The 9,692-nt window shown below is 38.2% G+C and overlaps 2 protein-coding genes across 7 annotated transcripts in view; both read left to right on the top strand.

Moving 5' to 3' along the window:
- LOC134284167 (uncharacterized) overlaps positions 1 to 9,692 on the top strand; it is a 309,616-nt gene that overhangs the window by 106,780 nt on the left and 193,144 nt on the right. The window lies entirely within an intron of this gene.
- Positions 154 to 9,692, top strand: part of LOC109425617 (pantothenate kinase 3) — an 87,606-nt gene continuing 78,067 nt past the window's right edge. For 2 of the 6 annotated variants that reach the window (XM_029865582.2, XM_062842551.1), the window contains exon 1: positions 155 to 749. The gene's annotated coding sequence lies outside the window, so the exon portion shown is untranslated. Of the gene's footprint in view, positions 750 to 9,692 lie in introns of all 6 variants that reach the window. The other 4 variants (XM_029865576.2, XM_062842548.1, XM_029865581.2 and 1 more) reach the window with 3 other exon arrangements.

Below are 9,692 nucleotides of genomic sequence, written 5' to 3'. Positions count from 1 at the left end.
ATTTTGAAATTTAATTTTGTTGTCATGATCGACCTCCAAGGGCGGCTTCAAAACTCACGTATCAACGTTCGGTAAAATCGTGTCGGCATAAACGCCTAGTGCCGAACCCCCTGTCAACGTCGTCGCGACGCTCGAGCGTGGAAACTGTCAACAAACCGCGATTTTCCTCGTCTGACTGATGCAAAAGTGCATCACTTTCGTTTCGTGTGAGGTGTGCTGTGCGAGTGTTTTGGTTTCGTTCCAGGTAGTGGTTCGCGGAGTGCGGGTGGTAGATGGAAAATCGCGAAAAGTCAGTCTAGTAGCGAAGCGAGTCGATGTGTGCACTGTGCCGTCCGTCAGCCAGCCAGCCAGTAGTCAGTCAGTCAGTTCAGTAGGTGTTCGTGTTCGTGTGCGTCGTGGTCCGATGTTTCCATTGATTTTATGCAATTTTCCGTGATTTTCTTCTGGACGGGGTTTTCCGTTTTTTCCCTTTCGGTGATCTAGTGACGTTGCCAATAATGGACGATTTCGAGTGGCCATTGATTGATGGTGTTGGCTTGTGGTGTTCTAGTTGTTAATAATTTTGCGGTGCTCCGCCATCCGGTGATCTGCGGAGGTGAAGAAAAGGGTGGCGGACTGCTGCTGGGAGGGGAATCGACTCAGTGTGAAGTGAAGGAGGAAAAAGATGGATGTTTATTCTTCGTGGTGGTGATCCGGTTTCTTCAGGTGCAGGAAGTGATTTTTGAGATCAACATCAAAGTTTTATGAAGGTTTGAAGATGTGCAGTGTTGTTAGGTAAACTGAAGTTGCTCCGTATATAATAATTATCAGATGAATGGCCTCGAAGACTACAACTACAACATGATAATTATTACGATCCATGACCTAAATATTAAGAGGAATGCGTCAGAAATTAACGGTACATTTCGAGGGTCGTGTGAAAATTTGAATTCCTTACATTTTGAATGTTCGTATGAATCAAAACTAGTTTACTTACTATAACTTTCGAAACAAAATGGTTTAGTTAGTTTCTGCAAGGTTTCTCAATAGAGGGATTCACTTAACAGCGTAAACAGCTGATTAAAACGGTATTTATATTTCTGTTTGTGAAACTAGTGCTAGTATCTCAGTTACGAATTTTAACTGAAAGATCGGCCAAGTTTTAATTTTTGGTGGTTCATATTTTTTCATGAAAGTAATTTAATTTGTAATTTGTTGTTTTATTGTAAACGATAACCTTTTAGTTGTTACTTTACATGAGGTCAAGGATTCTGGCATAGGAAACATTTTTGAGGAGCAAAATAAAACTAACAAACTAGAATCAAAAGTAACATAAACAAATTTGAAGTTAAATTAAGGAAAAAGACTAATCATTATTTAGAATACAGCTGCATCTAGTATCGGTCTGAGCTTCTGACTGCATTTTTGAAGGCTGTGATGGTTGGCTTCTGCTTTACGTCTAGTGGTAGTCTATTCCAGAGTGAAACTCCGGCAATCAACACACTTTTCTTGGTCGTTGTCGTGTGTCTTGGAACAACAAACGTCCTGGTTCGTTGCTGCTGTCCACGCACCAGATGGTCCTGGATGTATTCCGGGAGGCTGCCGTCGTACCCCTGTCGCATGAAGCAGCAAGTTCGAATATGGTAGTTAGTGGGCAAATCATGCCCGAGAATACTGTTCCTAACCGTGGCTGTTGTTTCCCGGCGTCGAAGACCATAAACGAACCGCACCGCAGATTTGAAACATCGGTGAAGCTGTTCTTTCAGTGCTTGAGAGAGTCCGGGATGGTACACTATGTCCCCGTAGGTGAAAACCGGCATGATCACGGCCTGGACAAGCTTCCGCCGTGTAGCAATGGAGAGAACCGGTGAGAACCGCCTGAATGTTCTCAAGATGTTGAACGCCTTCTGTGTCACGCTGTTTACTTGTTGGGTCCAGGTAATATTACTGTCCATTACGATGAAAGTTAGATTTACTTTTTGAAATTTGCGTTAACTTTGATAGTACCCTAAATAACACATTAAATCCCGCAAAATATTCACATATTAAAGTACAAATGTGATTGGAAAGAGTGCGTTTAAAGTTTATAATTTCATTTTTATACCATGTAAATAAAACGTCAAATTAAACATTTTTGTCTATTCAAATAATTCATTTTGACATTCTCACTAGAAAACCGATTCCTGCAAAAGATTTCAAGCAAATTCTCATAGAATTTATTCAGAGGTTTCTCCAGAAGTCGATCAATGAATTCTCTCTGGAGTTTTCAAAAAAATTTCTTTAAGGAGTTCATCTAGAAATGTCTTCAAGTAATCTTTCAGTCATTCATGGCTTTATTTATAAATTCTTTCAGAGTTTATCAAGGAATTTCTCAAGTATTTCCTAAGAATTCCTAGAAAAGTTTTCCCAGAAATTTTATATGTATTGTGTTCAGAAAACTGTCAGGAGCTCTACTTCGAGAACTTCATTTAGAAATTCTCTAGAAGGAGTTCTCAGGAGGAGATCCTCCGGAGATTGCACCAGGAAAAAAAAGTTTCCTAATGTTTTTTTTTTTCAGGATTCCTCCAGCAGTTCCTATGAAAAAATGTTCCTTCTTCATAAACTATTTATATTTAGACATTCAACAGTTCTCTACAAAATAACCTCCTGAAAACCCCTTCAACAAATCCCCAAAAAAACCTTTCATTTAACCCAGAGTTTTCCAGAAAGTATACCAAAAGTTCTTCTAGGATTATCTCCAGCATTTCCTCCAAGAATTCTTCCTAGAGTTCCTGCAGAAATTTATCCAAGAGATTCTGTACAATTCCTTTAGTAATTGCTCCAAAAGTTTCTACATGAATTCCTTTGAAAACCTTCCAGAAGAACTCCGTCTTCAGAAGAACTTTATCGCAGAAAATCTTTGAGCAACTGAAGAAGGAACTTTGTATGCCAGAAAATTATTTTTGTTTCCGAAGGAATTTTCACAAACAAAAGGCGCACCAATGGGTAACCCATTGTGTTTTTTTTTTGAGCGAATTATTTATATTATGGCAAATCTTGAGAGCATTTTGAGAAAGAAAAAAAGTTTTCCAAGCGGGAGTGGCGGTATGTTGATGATGTTTTAGCATATGCATCATCAAGAAAGAATATTTGCCAGAGATGTTTGGATCAATCAGTGGCAATCATAAAGATACGGATATGATAAAAGATAACTCCTAACTAGCGGGTCTCGACTGTGCTAACTCTAAAGTAATCCTGTGATCTCAAGAATTCTTACAGAGATTGGGATTCTCTTTTGAGATTCGTTCGGGGATTTGGTTGGAAACCTATCCTAAATCCCTCAGCGTACTTCCTTGATTTCCCTTCGTAGTTCCTTTTTGGATTTCTACCGCGATTTCTCTCTGTAAGCTGTAGCATTCATATTCATTCCTCAACGTTTTTTTCAGTATTTCTCCAGAAATTGTTAAACGGAGTATTTCTCCCACAAATTGTTAAACGGAATTACTTCTGGAGATTGTCCTGAGATTTTAAAACTAGTTTTTCTTAAGGAATTAACTCCCTGGATTTCCGTAGGAGTCTCTTTCTGACATTTTTCCGCAGTTCATTATACTATTTATCACGGGAATTCTTCCAGACGTTCTTCAGGAATTTCATCCAGAGCTTTTCTTGAAATCGTTGCCAGAGTTTTTCTCCGGGTTTCTTCAAGTAATTTTCTTAGACATTTTTCTGTAATTACTTTCCGGTAATTCCACCCGAGATTTTCGCGGAATTCTGCAAAAAAGTGTTTCCGGGATTTCTACTGCAGTTAATCCTGATTTTTTCTTGGCCTGTTTCCTACACACTTAAAACAGAATGCCGAGATCGGCTGTGCGGATCTCGGTTAAAGTTCATTTGCTGAAATCTCGGCTAAACGCTTGACGTTTGATGTTTGATGGTAGCGGCACCCATGAGTGCTGCTATGAATAAACTTTAATTTTTGCTGATATCTCAGTTAAAATGCGATTGCCGAGCGCTCGGCTGTGCGGATCTCGGCAAAAGAATGAAAATTAGCCGAGCTCAACTGAGTGTGTAGATTTCTGCAGGAGTTTCTTCTGAGATTTTTGAAAATCCTTCATCAAGGATTTCCTCCAGCAAATTTCCCGGAAATTTTCTTAGAGTTCATCGCGTTGGTTTGTCCTAATGGTTTGTCTCATGGTTCCATAGTTTCTTTCGGATTATTTCTAATATTTCGTTCAGGGATCATTAAGTTTTCCTACAGTAGCTCCTCTTAGGAATTCTCCATTAGTTCCTCCAAGAATTCCCTCGGAAGTCTCTTGCAGGATTTCACCAGAATTTCTCGTGAAATTCCTCATGCAACATTCAGGAGGTTATTCGTACACAGTCTCATGTTGAACTTCAGTTCAGAAAGTTTCCTTTCGAGATGCCTCGTAGAGTTCCATCAGTGATTCCCAGCTCCTCTGATGAAAAAAAAAAATACACATTTTAAAGTTTATTTTAGAGACTCCATTTATGTAAACAAAGAAAATCGGGTTAAGTACTTTTCCTTCGTCTTCAGTGTCTTGTCAAGTACAAGACACTGAAGACAACCTTACAGTTGAGGTCGAAATACGTATCTGTCAAAGGATGCAAATTCTTAGTGGAATTAAAAGGAACAGTACTTAACCCGATTTTCTTTTTTACTTACAGGTATTCCACTAACACGCCCAGGTTCATCATCGAATCCATTTATGTTCCGTGTAGAAATTTTGCAAATCTCGACAAAGGCTCCTCCCAGAAACCCTCACAACAAATCATCAAAGAATTTGTCCCCGAAGTCCAACCCTTGATCCAACTTACAATTCTTCAGAGAAGCAGCCTAAGAGTTGAATAGTCTCCAGATTTTTTCCAAGAATTCTTTCAAGACTACCCACAGGAATTTATCCAAGAGATTCTTTATCAGTTTCTCTAGAAATTCCTTCGAAAATCTCGCAGAGGATCACTTGAAGAAAATGCCGGATAAATTGTTGGACTAACTACTAAAGAAATTTCCGGGTGTATTCATGGAAGATCTTCTGAAGATACTCTTTGAGGCATCGCTGCATTGAGTCTTTGGGGAACTGGTGAAGGAACTCCTTAAGAAACAACCAGAGGAACTGGTGCAGGTATTCCTGAAGAAGTTCCTGGTGTTCCTCTTGAAGTAACTCTCGGGGAGCTGTTAGGAAATTACCCTGACCCTTACCTTGAACCAAAGATTTTAAAGAACTATAATATTTGCTTGAGCTCATCATGAAGCTTCTTCGAATTTTCCCAGATGCACACCTTCTGTAGACGTTCTAAAAACAATGCAGAATAATTTGTTGGGGTTGCCAGTCAAGGATCTCTAGAAGAAATTGACGCAACTTCAATGTAACCTCTGTTTTTTTTTCACGCGTGAACTATTTTAGTGGGCTGTGTTTTTGTAACTCACTTCCTTCCTTCTACAAGTTTTGAGTGACGAACTTCAGATGTTTCAACTGGTGAAGTTGTAATGTTAAGTTTGTGATGACAATCCTGAAAGTTTACTGAAATCTGTATAAATTACGATGTAATATCAATAGTTTCGATTGAAAACGGGAGGAATCGAATCAATGCAATTCCGCTGCATACTCGTGAAATTTTAAGTAAACCTGTGATGTCAAAAGCTCTTACAGGGAATTATACTTTATTTTTAGATTCATTGAGGGATTTGCATGAAAATCTTTCAAGAATTCCTTTCTATATTGTTTTTTCCAGAAATCCCAGTTTCGATTTTTTTCGTCTTCATTTTTTCAGAAGTATTTTCCGGATCTTTCCGTTAGATTTCTTCCACATTTTCTTTTGTATGTTTTTTTTTTCATCACAAAGTTTCTTTCGAAATTTATATCGTAGTACCTCTTGCAAATTCTCCAATAGTTCCTCCCAGGATTCTTTACGCAGCTCCTCACGGGATTCCATCAGGATATCATCCAAGATTGTGGCATTTTGGAATTCCACAAAAGGCATTCAGGAGGTATCCTTAGAAAAAACACTGGGAAAATCCCGGAACTAACTACTTCAAAAGTATCTTGAGGAACTTCAGGAGAAATCACGACACTAAGTACGGTAGAGATTTTAGAAAGGTATCTGGGAGGAATATCGAGAAAACCTGTGAGAGAATTCCAGAAGAACCAAAAAACATCGCAAGAGAAATAAAAAAACTCCTTATTAAATTCGGGAAGAACTCAATGAAAAATATCACCAGTAACTTGTGAGAAACTCCGGAGGAAATCCCTGGAGGAAAATCGTAGATGAGGTCTCGAAATTCATGATAAATCTCTTGAAAATCTCTGGAAGAAATTCCAGTAGAAATTCCTGCACAAATCTCGGAAGAAAACTCTAAGAGAAATCCCTCGGAAATCTTAGGGAAATAACACGGGAGAAACGTTCTATCCTTCGTAATCCCGGATGAACAATGGGGTAAATTCCATGGGAAGTTATTTGAAGAAATCATAGAATTCTGGAATACTTTTGGAACAAAATTCAGAAGGAACTCCATCAAATATCCGCAAAAAAAAAACTCCTGGAGAAATTCTGGAACTACGGGAAAACTACCGGACAAATTCATGGAAGAAAATGCCAGACTGAATTTCGGAGTAGAATTCTGAAAAATTCTTCAAGAGAAATCTCGGTAAGACTTCCTGGAATTATTGTAAAAAATGTCTGAAGGATTCGCGAGACGAACAACGGTATACCTCCGGGAGGAATTATTCAAGAAGGGATCCCAAGATAAATTTTGCAAAGAAATATGGATGGAATGTTTGGAATGATTCTTCCAAAAACCCCAAAAGAGGACTCTGAAGGAATTCCATAATGAAGCCCTTACGATTTACGCAGCATCCTACCAGAATCACTCATCACTATTTCCGGCATCTGCCCCTTGCCGAAGATATCTACCTGGTATGCTTAAGGACAAGCTTGTTAAAACCACACGATGTCCACCGCAAAGGCCGGTTTAGTCAGCAAAAGAAGACCAACCAATATCTGATTGACAAGTACGTAAGTAAACTCATACTGTTCGAAACCGGTTCAGTTTCCGCTACCTTTCAGTTGAATTTCTGGAGAAATCTTTGGTAGAATTCCTGAATAAATCCCTGGAGAAAACTCTACACAGATAAAAATAATGAGATTTACACGTCATGTAAACTTCATTTTACTCATGTAAACTTAATGTTATGATGGTTTACATGATATATCATGTAAATTTGTGTTATATGTCATGTAAACTCTCAGAGTCATGCTGAATTACATGACATATAACGGAAGTTTACATGGTATTTCATGAACTTTACATGATATGTCATGTAAACTTCTATGATATCCCACGCTCCAATTATGTGCATCATATGTCACAGAATTTAACACTCTTTTTTCGATCTGTGTAGAAGCAATCCTGGTGACATCCCTAAAGCAATCTATGGAAGAATCTATAGAAAAAATCTGGGAGGAATCCTTAGAGGAGCTACTGGAGATACTTCTAGAGGAATTCCTGAATGATTCCATGAAGGAATTCCCAGCGGAATCCCTAGAATAACTGGCATAAATCTCTGGTGGAATTTCTAGGGAAATCCTTGGTGAAATTCTTGAAAGAATCCCTAATCAGAATAAAATCGTGGTGAAATCCTTAAAGGAGTTTCAGGGAAAATCCATAGGGGTTTTTTTGGTGGAATCCCCAGTGAAATCCATGCGGAATTCTACAAAGGATTCCTTGGAGGAAACTCTAGAAGGATTCGTAGTGAAATCCCTGAAGAAACTTGTGTATAAAATCTCTAGAAGAATTCCTGGATGAATCCTTAAAGGAACTTCTGGAAGAACTTCCGATAGAATTTTCGGAAAATCCTCTACAGAAATTCCTGGATGAGTCCGTATTTAAATTCTCAAAGGAATCCACCGGCATAAATCCCTGGAGGAATACTTGGTGTAGTTCTTGAAAGAATCCGTAAAGAAATCCGTATAGATATGTCTGGATAAATTCCTGGTGATATCCTTAGAGGCATTCCTGCGAAAAACCGTAGAGGAATTCTTGGTGGATGCTCTAGAGAAATCCATTGGCAAATCTTTATAGGATTCCCTGGAGGAAATTCTAGAAAGATGCCTAGCGAAATCCCGGAAGAAATCTTTAGAAAAAAAAAATATCATAAAGGAATTCCCAGAGGAGTATTGGTGGAATTCCTGGAGAATCTCTAAAGGAATCCGCATCGGAATATCTGAATCCTGGTGAAATTCTTAGAGCAATTCTTGGAAAAAATCGTAGAGGAATTCTTGATGGAATTTCAACAGAAATCCATGGGGAAGTCTATAAAGGAATCCCTGGAGGATACTCTAGAAGGATCCCTAAAAAAATCTATGTTGAAATCTTTAGAAGAATCCCCGGAGAAACCTATAGAGGAATTTCTGAATAGAGAAATTTCCAAGGAAATCTACAGAATAATTACGACATAAGTCCCTAGTAAAAACAGTGAATTTCTTGAAGGAATCTTTGAAGAAATCTGGAATATTTGGATCCGTAGATGCATTATCGGTGGAATCCCTAGAGAAATTCATGGAAAAATCTCTAGAATAATCCCTGGAGAAATCCCTAAACAAATTCCTGGATAAATCCATGGTGCAATTTCTTCCTAGTAAAATACCTGTAGGAGCAATCCTTACAGTAATTGCTTCATAAATCCCTACAAGAATCCCTGGTGGCATCCCTAGTGCAATCACTGATATGCGAAATCGCTGGACAAATTCTTAGTGGAATTTCTAGTGGAATATCTGGTGATATTATTGCTATTGGATAAATTTCTGTTTAATTTGCTGGAGAAATCCGTTGAGAAACTCCTATAAAAATCCTGAATAAAACCCTGGTGAATTTTCGGGAGGAGTGCCTAATAAAATTCTTGGACGATTTTTTGGAGAAAATAAAAAAAAACTTAGAGAGATCCTGAAAAGACTGAACTAATATCTCCTAACCTAAAGAAGCACAAACATGTTAGTTCACAAAAGCTGTTTGCCCTTTTCAAATTTAACGCAAGATTTGTATGTTACGTGATTTATAAATGGCATCAAAGAACATACACTGAAATTACTGTTGGTAATAAAATTGCAATACCAAGTGAACAAAAAAGTCATTGTTTGTTTTATTTATCTGTTTATCGTGTTTGTTTTCATCGGAAAACAGGGTGTTAATGAAATAAATTAATATGTACAAGGTCTTGACCATAACAGGCTGCCAAAATCGGGTTACCACTACTGTATAGCAAAAATGGTTCACTGCTTACTCCGCATTACTCTTTATTTCTCACTTCCATCTCTTATTTTACTGCCATTTCTGACGATTCACTCATCAGTCCTCCCTCACTGCTTATTGCTAACTTCTCACTTTTACCTGCCCACTCATCGCTACTCACATCTCACAGCATCACACTCCTTACTTTGCTCACTTCTTATTCTTTACTTTACAATGTTTACTAGTTATTCCTCAGTTGTCACTGATCATTCCTCATTACTCACTTCTCACTCTTCATTTTTCGTTGCTTGCTCCTCACTCTTCACTGAACTATACGTAGTAATCGCTGTTCTATCCTACTAATCAGTTTTTAGTCTTCATTGATATCTTCTTACGCTTCACTGCTTCACACTCATCAGTTCTTACTCTTCACTACTCACAGCTCACTCCTCACTTAGCACTTTGAAATGCTCACTTCTAACTCTTCACT

The sequence above is a fragment of the Aedes albopictus genome, chromosome 3 (genome assembly GCF_035046485.1).
Source record: "Aedes albopictus strain Foshan chromosome 3, AalbF5, whole genome shotgun sequence".
In the NCBI taxonomy this organism is placed as follows: Eukaryota; Metazoa; Arthropoda; class Insecta; order Diptera; family Culicidae; genus Aedes; species Aedes albopictus.
The sequence above is the reverse complement of the archived record's forward strand: the minus strand, read 5'-3'. Positions and strand labels throughout refer to the sequence as shown.